Here is a 21,822-nt window from a genome sequence, read left to right as displayed (position 1 = left end):
ATCCAGTAGCTGGAATTTGCATAATTGCAATTTCACTTTGCAAATATTGGTGGGCTGCTTTTATGCCTGATTTTCTGGACAGCTGTTTCTTCACTAATTATTTCAAACATTTAATGGAAAAATGCAGACCGTATTTGATACAATTATTACACACACAAAAGAGGAGGAATTTCTCATGGTCTGGAAGATGAGGGCACTAAAGGTTTTTTTGTTCTTTTTTTTCCCCTTTCCTTCTCATTTGCTCTTTAAGAACAGCACATGCAAAACACTTGTGAAGCCAACACAGCTGCAGACCCGCTCACCAGACCAGTGCTGTCTACTCAGTATCCTTTCTAGCTTTTTATAGATACAAGTTAAAAACACCATGAAATTTATTTCCTGTAATTATGATCCCCAAATATTTTCTTTAAAATCAGGGTTTCAGCAAAACTCTCCCAAGAATGTAGAGTTATGCATTTACATTGTGTTAACGTGGTCCTTCCCACCCCCGCTTCCTTCAGTGTTGCGTTTGCAGACACGCTTTTGTCCTTTGCCTTCTCCAGGCTCCTTGGTCTAGGAAGCAAGGCTGGCACCAGCATCTTTGCACGCACTGTGCTGAGAACCGGCCGATCACACGCTGGACAAGGGGCGTACGCCAGTATGCAGAACACATACATGGGCTCTGAGCCTTTTTGCCCAAATCTTTCCTTCCTACCATAAATTCTCGGCTAAATCAATGTATATCTCATTCTCCCCCTCTTTATTTGCTTCAGGCTGCTCCTGGTCTCCAGCTCTGCCTTTTCAGTGCCTTGTCTCAGGAAGGACCTCTAGAAGCTGTTACAATGTAAGTATTATTTTAAGTTAAGAAATTTGACATCTCCTGCCTGCCCACACAATCCACTCCACCAGCCCCATATCACTTTCCTGTGCAGCTCTTAGCCATTGTGAAGGCTCCCATCTCCAACAGCACACCCCTCTCCGTAGCGCTCCGGCTCTAAGAGGAATTTAAGAAACATAAGGATGTTCTCAGTTCTAGTATTTTCACTCCTTGGAGGGCTTTGCTTTGTAACACTAGCACCACCTTTATAGAATATAAACTGTGGGTCACTCCTATAAATAGCAGAGCAGTGGTCCAATTTCTGTAGTTTAAATGCTTCTGCACAGAAGAGACGACCCGTGCCCTGGGAGAGTATCCTACCGGAATCAATGCAAGCAGTTGGTTCATCAGGCCCAGGATACTTGGCACAGACTTTGGGTTGATTGGAAGTTTGCTGGGTTGCATCAAAGCAACAATAACATCAGAGGCAGATAATGATTTGTATTTCACTAGTCAGTCCCCAAATCTGCTGCTGTCCAAACGGAGGGGAAAGGCCCAAAAGCCAGGAACATTCGCAGCATACCTGGAAGAAGGAAGAGCTTCTTCCATTCAATTCCATAACAATTCCCCATCTTGGACAAATAAGGAGAGGATTATGCACTGTTGCAACGGAACCTGCACTGTTGGGGGTTCAGTTGAAGCCTGTAAACCATCTCTCTCTCGAACATATGCTGGAACTGAAAACCAACTTGCAGAGAGCTGATGCTGTATAACCTGAAGTATTTAATTGCTTTTATTTCATGCATTCACAGTGTTACTGCATATTTTCTCCTCATAAGCCATGAAAAGCCCTATCATATTCCTTCTTGCTTATGGGTATTTGGGATACTGTGGAGAGAAAGGAGGAGATCATCATCATCTGCTATGATTTACTTCACCCACTGATATTCAGGCTCTACAGGGGAAGGCAATTTGTCATTTTGCTCTGCCTGTGTTTTTTATTTTTTACCCATTTAGTTCTCATCTGAGACACAGGTTGCTATAAATCTACTCTGTAAATTGTGGCCTTATAGGAATGTCTATGCTGGCGATATTAAAAAAAATGGTGACTTGTACAAATGATTTCAGAACTGGAATGTGAAAGTGCTCCTCTAAGCATGTCAGTTCATTATTCTCCCATCTATTGGCAGCTCCTAGGGAAGACCCCCTGGGAAAAGCCAGCCACTAAGCTTGTATGGCTGAAACATTTGCTTACTGGAACAAGCAAATCTCAGCACCCAAGACTGCATTTTTGTCCTCTGTTTATGCTTTGAAACTCTGTTTTGATCCTTGTGGCATCCACCTATGACCCACCTTTCAGGGCAGTAGGTTGGTTTGCCTGGCACCACAAGTGGTGCTTACAGTATTTGACACCCAAAGCATTCGGCTACCGAGAGGAACCAGCTTCGACGCGCAGCGATGCAGCAGAGCTGGACCGTGTAGAGGGATGCGGCGAATGAGACGCCAGTTAGTGCCTTCGGTGCCAGCGCTCCTGGGAACCCGACAAAGTACACGACTCGCATTGCTGGTGGCTGCTAGAGTTCTGCCTGCCGCCCGGGAAAGAAGGCCACAGAGCAGGCAGGGTCAAGGAATCAGCGTATTCTCATTCAGGAGACATAACCTGAGGAACTTGGCTTAACACCCAAGTCAATACAATTTACCTTGGCAATATCTGCTGTTTAGATTTATAACTTTGCTAGGTTTCAGCCGTGTTCAGAGCCAAGAGAAAGGCAATCAGTCATCGTGATGAAATATGAGCGACCTAGGAAATATTATAAACTTGTCTGTCCGATTTTATTTGTCAAACAACAGATAAAGTGAGGTTTATTTCATCCTGTCTTATTTTGACAATTCTAGTTGTCAACACAATATATAAATATAAGTATAATAAATAAAGTGGGGAAAAAAGCACATTGCTGGTAAAAACTTAAATAAAATCATTTTTATATTGATTGCCTGCAAGTGTCAGTTGAGGGGGAAAAAATCTCAGACCTATTACAGTTCTGCAGGGAAAACAAAAAGTATTTTGTTGGAACCTTATAATGTCACCAATGCCGATCTCCAAAAACAAGGGCTGGTGGCCAACACATTCACAAACACCAGTGATTCCTGTTGTTAAAACTTGAGAGGAAAAGCAAGGTCTGCTTAGCAGGAAGCACCAAACACCCGATGGAAACCCCCTTTAAGGAACCTCAGGGTAAGTTTTCCCCTTGGAGGGAGGTTGGGAGAGTGTCACACCTGCGAGCAGACCGAGTGCCACATTTTTCCAAGGTAAGTGCAAGAGGCTGGGCTGTAAGTGCTGTTTATGTTTTCTGATATTTTTGCCCTCTGTCTTGTTTTATACAGTAGACCTAGGGTAATTAACTGATGCGAGAAGTGGCTAATTCACAACTAGTCATCAATTTAAATTGAACACAGGTGGCCAGGAACACTCACCATAGACAAACCATGGTGGAAGCGTTTCCAAGCTGATTAAATATCCAATCTGTATGAAGCATATCCAATCCTCTCTTCTTTTATTTCACAAATATTGCATGGGATGAAGGAATGTCAGGGCTGAACTCTCCAGTACAGATGTAGAACACATGTATTTGCATCAGTTTAAAGCAAGATTACAGACACTGGAAAGCAGTTGTGGTTTGGCACTAGAAATCATCCCTTTTAATTAACTTATAGTCCAAACGATTTCTAGAAAGTCTTCTTCACATTGTAGGAGTCTATGAGGAGAGGTTTACTCAACAGATTTTCATAGGAGAAAACTAAGAGAAATCATTCCTTCAGCTCAGCAAGCTCAGCTGAAGACAGTGGTTCAGCATAAACAAGTGAAGCTCTATTACATTTGGAGTACATTGCAGTTATTTTTTTTTCTTCCAAATAAATAAAAGTCTCGATATTTTTGATAATTATCGATGTATTATGAAGCACAATGCACACAAGAAATGTATTTTAAGGAGGAAAGAAGGAAGAAGGGGATCAAGAGACCCCCAAGTCAGGCTGACATGTTTGTATCAGCCGGTTGGCTTATAAAACCCAGATGTGAAAACTCAGATAAAAAAAGGCAAGGAGCAAAGGTGATCTCATGATTACCAATGCCAGGTTACAGGCGTACAAACAATTGCTGCCCAAACCAAACCTAAGGGAACAGAAAAGCTAGAATGCCTCAAGCCCAAAGTACCTTCCCATGGTAGAGTCGAAGCAATAGCGATGGTGAGTGCACAAACTACATGCAAGCACTCATCTCTATGCTGAGAGCGCCCCATCAAACTTACACCAACTGCATATCCTCTTTTCTATACATTATTCAAAATATTCATAAATTCAGTTTTATTGGATTGGAAGTACTGCCTTCAGCTTCACCTATTCCTTTTTTTAAAATTATTTCCCCATGCAGCTTAAAGAATGGAGGTCTCTCACTGAGGAGTATGAATGCATCTTGAGGCCAGGGTTAGTTGAGGACAAGATACCCTGCCCAAGCTATTCAAGTGAAACCCTGGCTCCATCTACAGTGCTTGAAACCATCCTCAGGCTCCACACGGAGCAAGTGTGGCCTTGGGCATTGCAGGGACAGTCTCTGCAGAACTAATTCTGTAGCCCGATCCTTGTTTCCTAGGCCACGTTCCCTTCCACTAAGTCCACTCAGTGAACGTGCTCTCAAGGGCTGGCAAAGTTGTCCTGCACAGACAGAGAAGGAACGGCCTCCAGGGAACACCCTCACTGGCATGGGACACGGGGCTAGAATATGGTGACATCGCTCTAGAACTTCTGAATGTCCCTTTTTCTTTATTTTTGGGGTGGGGAGGGGGAATAAATAGAGCTAGAGGATGCAGTCTGAGCTAAAAGCCACCTCCAGCAGGATTAAGTAAATACTCAAAATACAACATGCGCTCCTGCCAGTGGATGACAGACAACTTTTACATTTAAAAAAAAGTTTACGCAGACATTAGCAGCTCTTCCATGAATCCTCAGAAGAGCAGAAAATAAGCAAAACACACACAGCTGAATTTTGAAAAATTTATCTTAATGCCAGATCATCTCCTGCCTCATGCCACAAAGAGACACAGTGGCAAAAGAGAGATGCATGTGCTTGTTACAAGCCTGATGGGAAGAACCTATATATTTAGTAACATGCATTTTATAAATATCCTGAGTTCATTTCAGTGCAAGCCCTGCGCTGGCCCAATAGCACTGCTCTTTCCCAGGCACCCAATCCTCTCTCCTTCTCTTTGGCAGATGGTTCTTCCAGTCCCTGTGTGCACAGGCAGCCGTGCTGCATCCTTGAACACTGTGGAGCATTCCTGCCCCCTCTTGTCACAGCTCCATTATTACCATGCTGCAATTCCATTTCCAAAGGTAATGTGAGCTCTTAACTGACATTTGGTCCGATTTTACCCCAGAAATGTCAACTGCTCAGCCCTCTGTTGTTTCTGAGGGAGCCTCCCCTTTCTAGGCATGCCAGCTTTAATTGCAGATGTCCTTCCTGAGTTTCTGACTCTGTTTTGCAGCCTTTCTTCCTTTATGCACAAAAGAATTTGAGGTATGTGCAGTGGAGAACCTATCCAAAAAAAATCAGTGCCCAAGATGCTCCATCAAAAATATTTATCAATTATATCATGACAGCTTTAGACAACGAGAACTGAACTTCACATCCCAGTTTTGAACAGAGCTTGGATTCAGGATAAGGTTCTGAAAAGGAATAAAAATGAGTTGGCGGGAGTGGAGGGCAAGGAACCAGGAACATATCTTTTATCTTATAGAGCATTTACTGTTAGGTCACCTGAGAGGCTAGTCCCCCTCTCCACTTTCAAAACTACCTTACCAAGTTTATGAACGTGCAAATCAACTTCACATCCTGTCTTCGGTGCCCACAACAAGGGCAAATGGTTGAGCAGTGCAAGCCTTGACCTGAGGCTGAAACACAATAGTGCTGGGAATTATTCTTAATTTTGACTTTCAACTTGATCCTTCAGCTGCATGACTGACCAAGTTATTACTGCCTCTGCTGAGCAAGGTCTGCTCCACGCCGAACGTTCTGGGTCCACAAACCGAAGACAAATACTGCCATTGTGCAGTGTGTCAAGAAAATGGAGAGGCACTGACAACCGTTTCTTTCCAAAGCCAAGGAACAAAAAGTGCTTGTCTATCAGTTCTGCTTTTTACTGTACATTGCATTGTATCTATTACCACCTGCTGCCAATGACTTCTTGGCATTTGAAGTGCAACTAGTCGAAAGAAGAAGCAGGTAAGAGCCCATTTACATTCTCCTGTTATCCTGGAGAGCATTAGAGCTCTTTCTTCAGTGTCACTTTTGCAAGACTTCCCCCCCCCTCCTCCGCCTCTTGAAATCATTCTGTTTTGATGTGTCCTAATGCTGTACCAAACTTGTGACACCACAATTGTTCCCCTATCAAACCAGGCACTGCTGACTGCCAAGAGCAGTTTCACTGCAGAAGCAACACAGAGGAGGCCAATCTGCAAATCTTTCTGCCACATTTCTCACACATATCCCTGGGCTGCTGCATTTCCCTTACATCTCCCTCAACTATAAACAGATCTTGTTTTTCTCAACTGACTTAGGCCAAAATCCAACTTCTTTGCACAAACAAGCTATGTTCTCAGCACCCTGCACAGGCCATGCAGCAGGTGCCAGTGCAACAACTCTGGTAGTGCAGACAGAGTCTCCTGTCCCCTCCTGCTCCAGCCCTCTGAGGGAAAAGAGATTTGGCACAAAGGCACATCCTACTCTCCTATTCCACATGCTATATTTTAGCCCAAGTTATGTTCCCTTTTATTCGCCAGGCCAAAACTTGGGCTTCCTGTAACTCATGGATATACAACTTCCTATTTAAAAAAAAAGTACTATTACCCAAAAGAAAACCTTTGTTCTCTCTTTAAATTAATTCTCTTTAGTTTACTTAGCACTCAGGTTTTGAATAAGTAATTGCTTTGAGGAACGGGCAAGAGTTATTTCACAAGCAGAAACTTGTTCTTAATTACATCGAAAGGAAATGCAGGAAGGAAAGAATCAATATGCCTGATTATATCTGTGCTTATATGAAACTCAAGTGGCTGTGACATTGTTCACTTGATGGGTCCTTAGTGTTAGGCCAGGAAGAGAAAGGCAGTCAAACAAAGCATCAATCAATGACATTTCCATAAACGGAAAAGGTAGGCAGAGAAACCACCCCTGGCTTTAGGTTTAAAAGGAAACATAAAAAACCACTAGTAATTCCGAAATACAATTTTGTTTTTTGAAGGAGGAAAGCTAAAGCAATAGAAGAAAAGTGAATAAACTGTGTAAGTAGAAAGTATACAAACTGCAGTGACCTGAGGAGAACTAATGTCTTAATCTCCGTTACAACAGTGACCCACCTATATATCCCCCAGCAAGAACATCACTTATGACAGCTCACACAAGGCGCCATCCAAAGCCCAATGCAGCTGTAGCGAACCCATCCCTAAGTAAACTTTGTCCAAGGAGACAAATCTATTCTTTTTCCATCTAAGTAACTGTCATTAAACCCATGGGAACACTTTTTCTAATACTATCTCTTCCTTGTTTACAACTTTTCTTCTATTAGTAAGCACAATGCAGACAATTAAGACTTTACTATTTTCTCTACCCACAGTGTTCACTAGAAAGAAACTGCAGGAATTAGGCTGAGCTAAGGACCACCAGCGGGCAAAGGACTGGGCAGGATAACATCCACAATACACCTCCCTGCAAAGCAGCATGAGGTTTGCACACACATCTATCTCTGCGCACACATCCAGACCTCACTAAATACAAAGCTGTGTGCATGCTTGTAATTAAACACACTTCTAGGTTCTCTACTGCATTGGTTTCAAATGAAATAGGCAGAAGCTGAGTCCATATTAACCAGAGACATTCAGCATCCTTTTTTTTTTCGCCATTACATTTCTTTGGCATATGCCAACAGCCCAAGTGAAGTTACCTCTTACATATCACTCTCCAAGCTGTAAGATTTATCTTCTAAAAGGTGAAATCTTTATTTTTAACTTGATCTATTAATACAAAAAAGCTCATGCAGTAGCTATTAGTTAAAAAGTAAGAAGCAATTCATTTGACTTTGCCTAAACAAAACGTGTAGTCATAAAAAGAAAGCGGCCCTTCTACTTCTGTGTGCGTGTGCATTTCTACTTGCTTATTTTTAAGGACTACAGAATTTGGTCACTCATCAATAGTTTGAAATGCTCTTTAAGGACAAGCCTACTGAGAAAATACAAAGGAGCACTGGAGAAGATTTCTTAATGTAACCTTGGGCTGTTTCATTTGGCCATGCTAACTAATTCAGTACAGCAAATATTGTAAACGTATGCTTGCATGTGAGCACAGGGAAAGAAATATAACAACAAAAAATAAGTAACACAGGGGAAAAACTTACAGCTGATGCAAAGCAGTTGAATATGGTGCTTCTCTCTGGAAAGACTTGAAAAAAATGTGGTTTGCCCCACAGTGATCTGAGATTTTTCATAGTCTGCCTGAACTGCATTTGCCCCTACCTGCCAGTGTATTCTGCACACTGTGCAGGAGGTGTTTGGATAGCTCGAGAAGTCTCCCTCTGCTACACATCATTCTCACACACTTCAGAGTTGTCACTTTATCAGCTCTTGCTGACAACAGCTATCTAGTACTAGATCACAACTGAAGCCTCACAGACCAGGCCATAGCAAACCTTAGCTTTCTCTTGAGCTTACTTTTAGCAGACAACCTGAAATTAGTGGAGTTAATAGTTATACATAGTCACAGAAGACATTCATTCTCATTTTCCTCTACTTGGGGAACACATTTCTGTGCTAATTTCAGATGACACAGCAAACGCAGCTGAAAGCCGCACAGGACAGGTCAGAACCAGCATGTCCCCATGGCCTCAAAGAGCCTTTGGGAGGCTGCACATCTGGCATTTACCTTGCTCCTGGGCAATGCGAGAGCACTATTGCTCACTCTGTACCCCGCAGTGGCTGCAGCTGCGGGGAGCTCGGCGCTGGGCTGCCGGGGGAGCCCCGTTCACAAGGAACCTGCAGGGAAGCGCCTCGGGCTTTGCAACAGCAGGCACGATGGATGCGCTCGGCTTCAGCAGTCAAAATCAAGAAAAAAAACACTTAAATATTTACAAAGCAACACGGAAGATGGAAGAAACAGCAGGCAGAGGAAAAGACAACAGATAAGGTTAGAAAGCAACAGAAAACTGGAGAAACCATTCGGTTTAACCTCTTTCCTTTTATTTAGCTTGTTCTTTCTACTAACACCAACGCTGAGTGTGTCTCAAGGTTCAATTCAACAACGGGCCCATATAGCAGGCTGCATCTCAAGGGACACCACTCCCAACGACCAGGATTTCAGTGGCTGTTACCAGGACAGAATGTTTGCCCTTGCACTTGCCTCTGCTAGAGAAGTGTCACAGACCATTTTGATCTCAACTTCCTTTTTCACTTTCTTTTTTTGTAATTACTCTGAACACTAATTCATGTTACTGTAATTCAGCTGAGACATGCAAGATTTATTTTCATGAGTTCCTCTAGGAAAATTCAAAATCACCTCTAATTTGACAGTATTTTTCTGCCCAATATAAAGCAGAAGTCCTGCGTCAAAATTCTGCTCACACTAACATCAATAAAAACGACGTGCTTTTAGCAATGGTTGAAAACAGGAGTTTGAGGCCACACTATTAAAACTTCGTGTTAAAAGCTTCTTTAAAGGAAAACAAACCAGGGGAATACAACGAAGCAGGCACCAGCCCGGAGAGCGCCGGAGGAGCGAGCGCTGCGCCGAGGCCGAGACACCGTGGAGAAACGCCATGCAGGAGGAATGAGAGCCATCAAAATAACGCAGCGGGAAGCACCGACCAATGAAAGTTGCCAAGAGAATTGGAGAATTAAACCCTTGGCTGACTACATCTCTGCTGCAGCCCTAAAGAATTTAGCTGACAATGACAAAATCTAGCTACAACCTATTTTGATTTGCAGAGCATCCCTGGCCTTCCCTCTGAAGCTTCCTGCTCAGTGCCTGTGTGAGCAGCACCAAGTGAGGCTTTCAACAGAAATTCTATATGTTGCCCCAGTGTATCTCCCAGTATCTATGACCTGGCAATTTCTTTCCTCACCAGTTATTTCCCAGCGTTTTAGCTTCGTCACTTTAGATCCCTGCTCCACTACATGCCTATCTCCACGTGGGTCATAAACTTGCATATACCATATCCATCTGTTTATCCCATTAACTGTTTCCTTCCTTCTAATACCTTTTTTTCTTCTGAAAAGTGGCAAGGAGTTATTATGGAGCATGTGACTATATGTACTGACATACAGGTCTTCCAGTTGTGTTAAATTCTCCTCATGCACATCTGATCATTGCCCAAAACTGAAAGCACTATAGCATGGCACAATTCAAGTGACACATTTACAATATTTAATATACAAGCCTATAAATATCTGTAACTTTGGTATTTATAGATCCAGTTTTCTATGCTGTTCTGTCTTGGATGCTCAGGCATGAATGCAAGGGTTTCAGAATAGCACAAGCACTGCAGATGCACTTGCCTGCTCTGGACACTTCTCATGCTCACAGAGGCACAGGCTTCACCAGCCCCTTAAACTAATGCACCTTCCCCCTCAAGTGAAGCCACAAGCTGCTCCCAAAGCTGCAGGGGTTCCCGCTGGAGCCGCAGGCACCCACCAACACGCAGCTCTGCGCCCAGCCTTGACCCTCTCCCTGGCTCCAACACATGTGAGTCGCACCTGGTAAAGCATTAACTTTGTTCTCTGCATTAACCAAACAGGAGCCACTCAGGTGCACCTGCTTGTGTGAGGTTACTGGCACAGCAGGGCTAGCAGAGGCTACCCAAAAATAATCCCAACACTGCTGAGGGGCAAATTCGAGGCTGGGATTGCAGCTGAGGAAAACACCGCCAGGCCAATCTGCTGCCAATTAGCCTTTGTTGTGGCAGATTTATTTTTGCAACACCTGAAATCTTGCATTCACTTCAATTTGCAGTCACTGAGGTAATGTGTTATCTGTCAGCCTGTGGTGGTTTTTTCCTCATGCTTTTGAAGCATCATTATTTTTTCGGGGTTTTGTCTTATACTTTCTTAAAGTGTGGCCCCACCCTCTAGGTCCTCTCACGGCTTCAGGAACTGATCTGAATTTTGCTACACTGTCCGCACATTCAGGGCACAGCTACTGGCTCTGTTCGGAAAACTCCAAGTTACCTCAAGGCTACTGAGATATTATTCAAAAAACAAATCTCTACCAGTTTCAGCTGAAGTTAAACACAGGTCCGAAAAACTCTTTAATGCAGACACTACAGCCCCAAAGGATCACAGTTCCTCTTAGCATTTGACACGGCCTCTCCACCATGAGCTGGGATGGGAGACAGACCCACCTCAAGACCCACTAGTATAACCTAAGATCTCCAGATTGTTGCTGATGTGGTTCTACTCAATGGCAACTTGGACAACACACAGAATAAGTCCAAAAGAAAGTTTAGTACCACAGAGAGACCCAACCAGTGCATCATGGAAACCCCCTCGAAAGGGACCATAGCTCCCATCTTCAGCACTGCAGTGGAGAAAGGAAATACCAACAACTCTGCACCCTGCCATCATGCACAAGGGCGAGGCCAGGTCCCAAGGGATTCTAACAAGTGGTCTAAACTAGATGTCTTCCCCACATGAAAAATACTTTAGTCACTGAAAATTCATATTTTGAGGGCCAAATTATGAATCTGCAACTCAAACGTGATTTACACCTTAATGCAGGTACCACATAAGGCTGTCAAAGACGCAACGATGCTGAAGCTGCACCTCCCAAAGCAGCACTTGGGAAGAAATCTCACACTTTATGTAACGTGGGGATGCTAAAAACACAGCGGGGAGCACAGGAGGAGTTAGGTCTTCAGGTAAAGATATACACATTCACCATCTGCTTTCAGAACATAGGCCAGGTCTTTGGCAGCAGCACTGCTGCACACTTGGTGTAATGTGAAGAAAGGATTAAATCCATCCATTCCTCCACCTCGTGCTCTTCAGAAAGGGAACACAGAGGGGATTTGTGGACACAGAAAACAGGGCAAGAGCATTATGGGGTCAAAAGGAATAGTGGAGCCTTGCTTGTGCCTAAATGACATCCGATGGCGTTGGAAGGCTTCAGACTCAAAATTTAGTCTTTATGTTCCCTTCCTGGCAGAGGCGTCAGACATTACTTTGCACCTAATTACATGGGCATGGCTTCACCACTCCTGCTTTGCTAATACAGTTGACATATCTCATTTTTACCTGAGGACCATGAAAATGATGCTATTTAGTGCAGCCCAAAAGGAAGTGAGAGTGCTCGCTGGCTTCCAGGGCAGGTCATACTCCCACCTACCTCTTTTGTAGGGCAGAGTGATGGAATAATGAGAACATGTATTACTCACAGGTCAGTTTCACCCCTGCTTGAAAGGCCGTGACTTAAAAAGGAGATGAAAGTATCAAACTGATGAATGGGGAAGGAAAAAAAAAGGAAAAATGAAAAGAAAAAAGAAAAAGAAAACAGAATAATGTTCACTGTCTCAGGAAGCGAGTCGTGCGCGTCAGGTGGTCTTCCATTTGCTTAAGGCATCACTCAGACTTAAAATACACTCCGAAAGGAACTCGGCCAAGTTAATTTTCATTTACCTTTGGATGGCTGCTAGGACCCTTTGGGGTATTTATAAACAATAACAGGGTCATATCCAGGTAGCTCAGTAGCAGAACAACCCTCTCACACCATCAGCAAGAACTACTATCAAACAGTTCTTTTTTGCTCATCTCATACCCAGATCCCACTGATGTCTGCGACATTTTCATAAGTGACTTGCACAGAAATGAGATTTAACTGTTCATGAACACCAAGTTTTAAATATCTCTATTTTTACTACAGTAATGACGGTAAGCACTTGCCGGGCCTGTCATGCTCTATGTTATACAGTTATCTTAAGAAAAGGGATGTCTCAGGCAATGCACTGCAGAGTCAAAGCCAAAGTTCAAAGCCAAAGGTTCCCAAATCAAAGAGAAGTGGCCTGGGGAGATTTTTTGGAAAAAAAAATTAGCCAGAATGAGGAGCAAGAATAGGGCAAAGGACAAACAGGTGGCTTTGGAGTGAGGATGAGCAAGGCTATTTAGTTACAGTCCCATTCAAAGGTAGAAGAGAGAGAGAAAGGCTACTGAGCAAAGAGCAGGCGTCCCCACTTGCCTTTCAAAGCCGAAGAGATGCATCATCTCATTGCTGCCATTTAGCGCACGCAAAGAGTACAAAATTGCCCCTTCCTGGAGGAGCCAGACGCTCACAGCATCGGCCTCGAGCTCCCTGGACGCTGAGCAGAAGCAAGGAGCACTCGTGAGGGTTGTTTCTATTTGCCATTAAATAACAAAAAACAAGCTGTAGTTTACAGAGCATACACTGCTATTTCCTTCTATTCCTGAATAATAAGGAATTACCCTAGTAGCTGATACCCCAGAGGGCTATGCTGGGGTAGCCCAGAGGGACCATCCAGAGGGACCTGGATAGACTGGACAACTGGGCAGTGAAAAACCTGATGAAATTCAACAAGGCCAAATGCAAGGTCCTGCACCTGGGGAGAAATAACCCCAGACACCAGTACAGGCTGGGGACCGACCTTCTGGAGAGCAGCTCTGCAGAGAAAGACCTGGGTGTCATGGTGGACAGGAAGTTGACCATGAAGCAGCAGGGTGCCCTCGTGGCCAAGAAGGCCAATGGGATCCTGGGCTGCGTTAAGAAGAGCGTCTCCAGCAGGTCGAGGGAGGTGATCCTGCCCCTCTACTCAGCCCTGGTGAGGCCACATCTGGAGTATTGTGTCCAGTTCCGGGCCCCACAGTACAAGAGGGATGTGGAGCTGCTGGAGAGAGTCCAGCGCAGGGCTACAAGGATGATCAGGGGCCTGGAACATCTGCCCTATGAGGAGAGGCTGAGGGAGCTGGGCCTGTTCAGCCTGGAGAAGAGAAGGCTGAGAGGGGACCTGAGCAGTGTCTAGAAGTACCTCAAGGGAGAGAGTGAGGAGGATGGTGCTAGTCTCTTTTCACTGGTGGCCACTGACAGAACTAGAGGAAACAGCCAGAAACTCAAGCATCAAAAGTTCCACAGGAACTTAAGGAAAAATTTAACAGTGAGGGTGACAGCACTGGAACAGGCTGCCCAGAGAGGTTGTGGAGTCTCCTTCTCTGGAGATCTTCCAAACCCGCTTGGATGCAGTCCTGTGCCACGTGCTCTAGGTGACCCTGCATGTGTACGGGGTTGGACTAGATGATCTCTAGAGGTCGCTTCCAACCTTAAGCATTCTATGATTCTATGATACCATCTCCAGTAGTTTACACATTATTCTTTGCCTGGATTTGTTTATTTGACCACCTAGTGCCACAAAGTTACGTCACAGATAACATCTCACTGCACATCAAGAACTTTGGCCTGAGACACCGATATGTACGAGCTTCTAACCTGTTTCTTCAGACTTCCAAGAAAGCCCATTTCCATTTTATACAAGAGTTAATAACCAGTTGTCACCTTGCCCAGGCCACTAGACATTCAAACTAGACATCCATTTATGAGTCCAGATACTGCCATTAAACTCTACCGTCCAGTTCCCAGGGAAGTCTCACAGCATTCTCACAGTGCAAATGGAACCACCCATAAAGCTGCAGTGATGTGAAAAATAGATAACTTGAACATTCAAGAAACGTGCATAGATTTAGAAAGCAAAACAGAACGAAAAAACACATCTGATGATCTGGTTCTCTCCTTTTTAAGCCAAGACCGAGGGGGAGTGAGAGGGAGGGAGACTTCTACCTTGTATATTTTAGGTTTACAGTCTGTCTTCACTTGCATTGTTTTATTTGGCATTTATGCAATACGTGCATAATTATCAGGTGTGGATATGCCAAGATACATGCCTAGAGGACATTCAGTAAGGTAGCTCTGACTTTCAAGTGGTGCTGTTTATTTTTCTGCGTCGCAGTTTGTGATCCAGGCAGGCCGAACTGGAAAAGCTCACTTGTGCTTCCCTCAGTAGAATGGTGATGCTGATGGCGTGGCATAAAAATAGGAAAGAAAACTAAGCATGCGAGGGCCAAGGTTTTCTTTTCTGACAATTTAAGCCGCTGTCTACAAGCTCTGTGAAAGCTAAAAGGTCCCAAGTCTTTCCAATCTTGTCACAAGCCGTTTCTTGAGCACTGAATACACAGAGTGGTCCTGCAACGGCTTTGTCGGCAGAGGAGCCTATCCCAGCACCGCTGCAAAGAGCTCATGGCATGCTGAGAAACAATTTTCTTTATCTCTTAAAGGCAAAAATGCCTCCCTTTCCCTTCTCCACAGGATAGCAGCCAAAAACCATTATCAGCTCTCCTAACTATGCAGCTTCTAGTACAAGGATTGGACCCTGTGACACTATTCTAAATACGAGCTGAAATATTTACAAATAGTCTTGAGATTTAGATTTGTTTCCTTTTGAAGATTAACAGTCAAATTGAAAATTACACATTTTTTCCTTAGGTCTCTTCTAGATAGTTCATTTCTCTATGTGGTGCTACAATTTTGCTATTCACAGTGAAAACTATTTCCTAGGTAAAGGCACCAGTATGGGTTTTGCCCAGGCAGCTGCGAAGCTCACGCAGACACCACCAAACACCCTGCTCTCTAGGGCAAACTGCAGTCAAATAACGTTTCAAACACTTGCAACAAAACTTCATAACTTACCATCTTTGGGATGCTTATGTCAGATGCTTATATTGGATCTAACAACACAATAAGGCATTATTTATCCACAAGCAACACAATATCTTCACTTTGCTTCAAAACTCGCAGCATTGAGCTGTTATAAGCATGGTGGAGCCTTATGTGCTTCCTGTTCCAACCTGCAAGGTCATCTACAAGATCCCTACCCTGCTGAAAACCCTGGAGTACCCGATAGCAGACGTAGATTAGCGTGAAAAGAGATGGAAAAACAAGTTACATTCCTTTTCATACCCCATGGCTACATAACAGGAAAGATAACAGATTCCATGAAACTTGTAAGCATTGGAGATGTAAAACCCACACCTTGAAAATGAGGCAAACATTTGCAAACATGGCATAGAACAACAGCAGCCCAATTCTGCTCTCACCACTTTGTCTCAATTTCTCATGCAGCTTCTTAGATGTTTTACCAGGAACGGGGCAGAATTAAAAGCTCTCGTTTTTGGAGTAACCTTCTCTGTATCCCATCTTCCCTTGACACTTCAGCAGTGCAGTATTAACCAAAAGTTGAGAACACACTTTTTACAGGATGCAAATGAAATCATGCAACACTAGGAATGAAAAGGAGACTAGGAGAGGCTTGAAGCCAATGGATTCTCATATTTCTGTTTTGCAAACAAGAAACTATGTCTGAGGAAAGCACTGATAAGTTAGGGCAAACAGGGAGTAAAAAAATCACACCCTTACTCTAAGCTGAGCTTAAAAAAAAATAATCCTTTTTCTTAAAATACAGCTGCTTTTCCTAAGCATACAAATGTGATCCTCCAAGATGCTACATTTCCTTGAACCCATTTTATTACTTGTCATTTTTCCCTGAAAAGAGGAAAATTAAAAAACAACACAAGCAGCATATTTTAAATCACATCTAAAGACTAATTAAGAGATATGCAAGTTTCCAAAAAAATGTAACACCTGCCAGCAACAACACATGCAGCTTGCTGTACACAGTATACAGGCTCCAGTCCTGTTCCAAGCCCTCATCTATCAGCTCTCACCAGGCTGCTGATACCTGGCTACATCTGCAAGGCAGCCCCACACCAACGTTTCTTTCAGAGAATGGCAGAATAAGCTTTTGGAGTTGCAACAAGTCATATAAAATCTGAGGCTGTTTGCTTCAGTCCTGGACATACGTATTTCAGCTGAGGCCTGTGGTTGACCTCTGTGCCCAACAGAAATGACTTGGAGGTGAACATCGCACGTGTGCTGGAGTCACTGATGGTTCTACAACCCAAAATACGGATCAGACTGCAAGCATCTGCAGTATTGGTTAGTTAAGCAATGGCTGGAATTGCTAGGTCACTGAGCGCTTTGCAAGAAGCCACATAACAGTTGCATGACTTGGGGTTCAAAAGCATCGTACCAGGGGGCTCAGGCAGTAAACATTCAATTGCCGGGAGTCTGTAGATCAGCTATCATCACTCCTGGCAACAAACACCATTCCTAATGAAATCCAACAGTCTACAGGTATGTAGAAAATGCAGCTATAAAGCTGTTCACATTAACAAGCAAGGTGGCCAATCCCTTGGATGCTGAGGCAGAAATTATTTACAAATATTGCATATTCTACATTAAAATAAACAAATCAAAATATCTCTTAAGGCCTATTAGCTCTCGTTCCAGCTGCCTTATTATGCTTCTTTCTTGAAAGCTTTCAATGTCCTTTCTAACAGCTGGTTTTCACAGAGTCTCGCTTATCAGACCATTAGCTGATTTGAGCAAAAGAAATGAGCTGTTGACAGAATGACTGTTTATTTCATTCATTGCCACTGCAGGTTTCCATGCACTGCCCCCTTTTGCCTTTCTCTGCTGCTGCCTCCTGAGGTTATCATCTCCAACGTGAAAGTCACTGTGCTTGGTTGCATTAGGCAGCCAGATCCTTGGGTTGGATTATCCACAGCTATAAAAAAATGAAATAACCCTTCCATAAGGGGTCAAGGGCTGAAAATGATCGTTTTCACAGGCACTAATGCTTTTAAGTCAGTGATCAAGAAAGAAATAAAAAAAAGGTTGAAGAAAGTATCACCATTTTTCTATCAGCACCATTACAGTTCACAGAGATTACTCACATATCTTAAGATTTCTTGCTTGTCTTGCAGTAATATTACAAAACAAAGTCTACCTGAAATAAGAACCAAGGGAGGGCATTTAAATGTGAATGCTAAAAGGCTCTTCAAATGCACACAAATTGTTCTGGAAAATAGTTTTTCCAAATAAAACAATGGGTTATTAGTTATTTATGGGGAAATGACAAGGTTCTTTGGGACTGTTTGAGGAATAGGCACCCAGAAAGGGTCATGGGGGCCCAGAAATTACAAAAAAAATCTTCCAAAAGATAGATGGGCCATCAAAACGGACCATCTTGTGTGCGCCATCTGTTTTAACTTCTCCAGCACCTGCTAGGCTTAGGTTTACATCTGTAAAAGAACCTGCTACTGCTTAAAATGCTAAAGAGGCTGAGGATGAAATTCATTTGGTCCACTTTAATACAGCAGGATCTCAGTTTACAGCAGAAGCAGAGAGAGAGCAGCGTGGAACCCAAGTTCCTCATTCATATTTAATACACTCTCATGCCATTCAATAGCACTGTCTGTAGGAAGACTGAAATCGGGCAGCGCACATACAAAGCAGCTGGGGTTTTGGCTCCATTTAACTCAACGGTGCCCAAATAGGCAACAACTTCTCTAGAGACATGGCCACTTCGATCTCAGCTTCCCTGCAAAACTAGCAGCCAGCTGCCCTATTTTGGTACCAGGATCCTACAGAAAGACAAGCTAAAAAACACATACACATATAAGGTAAACTTAGCACTTCATGATCTGAATTACAAGTTTTGCATTGATATTTTACAATTTTAAATGCAAAACAAACTATGCCCGTCTCTGAAGCCAGATTACATCTCTCCTGCCAAAACAGGACTTATATTCCATGTCAGTCACCCTCATCAAAATTCCTCCATGCCCCCTAATATTAGTAAATCCTTGGATCGCCATGTAAACTTTTCCATCCACAGCTTAGGCATTCACCTCTGTCACACTCTTTAAAAACAGAAAAATACATTCAGAAACATTTCCTATACGGATTGCTAAAGTATATCCATGTAAGCACCCTGATGCTGAGAAAGTGCTCTGAAGTGATGGAGCAGAGCTACTCCAGGAAAACAAATTGTTTCCAGTTTTGGGATGTTCTGAGGTGATTCAATAGAGCATTAATCACTTCAAGGAGTTCTCTTCCTACTGAGGATTTTGTTTCTTCAAGCTCCTAGGCCACGGTGGATATTTTTCATCTCATGTTCTAGCCTTTAACTCATCCTCTTGTTACAGATATGTTAGGCTGAACCCCAATGTCTATCTGCTTTGGCTTTATAAATACATTTGGAATATTAAACTTCCCACTAGGATTGCTTTTCCTTACTGGTTTTAACGTATTTAAGATACCTAGTAATAATTTTCACTACCCTGGGTCGCATTCAGCAAAGACTACAGCCTATGTCCATCCAACCCACCATGCAATGAAGGAAATTATGTATTTTGATCAGCACTTCGAGTGAACTCAGAGGACTTCTGAAGACAGTTCCAGCCACCCAAACAACATGCCACATTCCTTGCTGTCAGCTGATCTGAAATACGACCACTTGCTCCTGCATGAGAAATTTGCAGTCATTTATAGCTGTTATGTCAGTAAAATGATACAATTGATCTATTATACAACATGCTCTCTGCTTTCATATATTTTTTCCCTTGTCAAGTTCTTCCTATCTAAATATTCTGTAAATTTCCCAAGGAAAACCCATTCTATCTAATCATGCAATTTTTAAGCAATTTGAATAGCCTACAATCAACACGCTGCAATTAATCCTGAAGGATTTTTCCTTTCTGCTACTACATATCATTAGAAAAAAAATGAATGTGATGATATTAACTGTTGCTTCTCCATCAGCTTCTCAAGCTATAGATAAGCATAAGGAAAACTACCACAGTCAATTTGCTTTCTCTGGCCATCAGGTTCAAGACAACCCACCAGCAGAAGCAGAGAACATGTGCTTTTATATTTGATTAGCCTGCTTTGAGGAAATACCAGTTTTCCTTTATCTGATACTATGCTTTCTAGAGAAATGGAATTGGGTGTATGTTTTATGCTATACCCAATAGCACCCTCTATTTTATGCTATACTCTGCCTCTGCAGGTGCATTGCCACAATGCCACTCCTCTCTGCCCAGGTCAGTCTGAGGTATTCACACAATAACTGTGAGCCTTGCTCTGAGATTAAAAAGAAAAAAAAGTTCCTGAGCATTGCATAACTTCCCGATGCTTTTTAAAAAACAAACCATGACATATACTGGGCCCTTTGTCACCCTGAACCAACGAGAAGTTGGTATGTTAATACATACCAGGGTATAGGTGAGGGCTAGATAGGGTAAACATGCACCTGTGTAAAGAAGTAGGGAAGCGTCTGCCTGCAGAACATACCCAACCATAAGACTCAGAACACTTCATTTCAGGTGAAGTGTTATTGATCAAAGCACTTTGGAAATCAGCACTAGGGAATTGTTACCTTATCCTGCCCCCTCCCTGTCTATTTCTCAAAACTGTCCAGTACCACATGCTGCTTATTTCTCTTACAGGCTTTTCTGGATCACCTGGTTGAGTAGACTTACTAATAAACAAGGGTGTGCAATCATTGTGTTTTGGAGATCAGATGTTTTGGGAAACATTTGACCCTATTTTTTGCATATAGGAGAGGCTGACTAACAAGGAGCTGGCCTTTGGCACAGAAGTAGGGCCATATCTAGCAAAGAAAAACAGATGGTCTTTTCTCTTCCCCTCCCACCCTCCCAAGCCCTTTATGTACCAAGCTCTGTTTAAGACAGTTGCAGCGACTGCCCACCTTGTGGCAATCTTCTCTGCAGCATAAGCAGAATAGAAACAATACAAGACAGGAGCTGAACAGGAAACCAAATCATAGAGCATGAGGTATAGCATGGGTTTAGCGGATTAAAGGGACTGAAATATCTTTTTAAGTGTATAAACCTCTAGTGCCTTCTCCTGTCCAGGTTTCTCAGTACTGAGTCTCCCCCAAGGAGCAGAAGCTCTAGGGGAAGCTTCCAGGAGCTCCTTGGCTGCACTGGATCCAATTTCAGGTGCTCCAGGAATGCTGCTGTGTGATCCCCAACAAATCCTTTATCCTGGGAAGCTAACAGCGACTGCAACCCTTTCCAGTGCCTTGGACCCTCTCTGAGGGCAGAAAACCACCTTTCATTTCTCATCTCCTGTCTGACATGGCACCTTGTTGGCACCGTGAGGAGGAAGAGAGGTTTTCCTCCTCCTGGACGGTGCTCTGGGCTTCTCAGAAGTGACCTGCAGGGAGATCTCAGTCTCACTCAAGTGCTGGGCTCAGCCCTTCTCCCTCTGCCTAAGGCCAGTCGGCTCTATTAGCACCGACTGAGTCTTGCCCGGAATACTGTTCAACTCGGTAGTGTCCCTCCTTGTAAAATTAAGAAATTACAGCTTCGTTATAGCGGGCCCCAAGAGCTACAGCCAGAAAGGGAAAGAGAAGAGTAATTGCTATAACTAAAAAATTGCATCTTTTTAAAAGTCATGGTAAATTTCTGAAGCAAATCACAAGTTGCTTCCATTTTCTAGCCTAAATGATGTCTTTTTTGATATCTTCCACCCTGTTTTGTTTCTGCTCTGCTTTTTAACCTTTTGCATCATCCAGCTCCTGTAGGAATCCCTAAATAACCCAAGAAGCACACAGCTCCTGTGATATTTGTCAGCCAGCTGAAACCACGAGGTATTTGAAGCTTCATGAGCAATCTTGCTCACATATGTTTTGGAATCAGACCGCATACAGCATTTCCTCTGCAAATTGTAGAGGTTAATCAGCTAACCAGAAAAGGACAAATATTGATCCTAGAACTACACAGGGAAGGAAGTTATTGTTTTACTTCAGTTATGAGAGACAAAGGAAAGCAAAAATCACTGTGTGCCTGACTGACTTCCTAAGCAAACAGAACAAGAGAACATGAACACAATCACTTGGACTTCCAGATGCTTATTGCTTTTGCTACCTTTTTTTCCCTCTTTTTTGGATGAGAGGGACACTAACACAGACATGCTGTCCTGTAAAGGTGGCAAGGAATAGCACCGCTTTACTCCATACACAGCAGCAAGATGTGCAGGACCGCTTCTGACTCTTTTCCATCCCGTT

At 43.2% G+C, this 21,822-nt stretch overlaps 1 protein-coding gene across 1 annotated transcript in view; it reads right to left on the bottom strand.

The window, feature by feature from the left end:
- Positions 1-21,822, bottom strand: part of CFAP299 (cilia and flagella associated protein 299) — a 169,241-nt gene that overhangs the window by 91,703 nt on the left and 55,716 nt on the right. The window lies entirely within an intron of this gene.

This window comes from Tinamus guttatus, unplaced genomic scaffold (assembly GCF_059628265.1).
Source record: "Tinamus guttatus ecotype Peru unplaced genomic scaffold, ASM5962826v1 Tinamus_guttatus_pri_ptg000423l, whole genome shotgun sequence".
NCBI classification, from domain to species: Eukaryota; Metazoa; Chordata; class Aves; order Tinamiformes; family Tinamidae; genus Tinamus; species Tinamus guttatus.
Note: the sequence above shows the minus strand (reverse complement) of the source record. Positions and strands in the feature narration are given on the sequence as shown.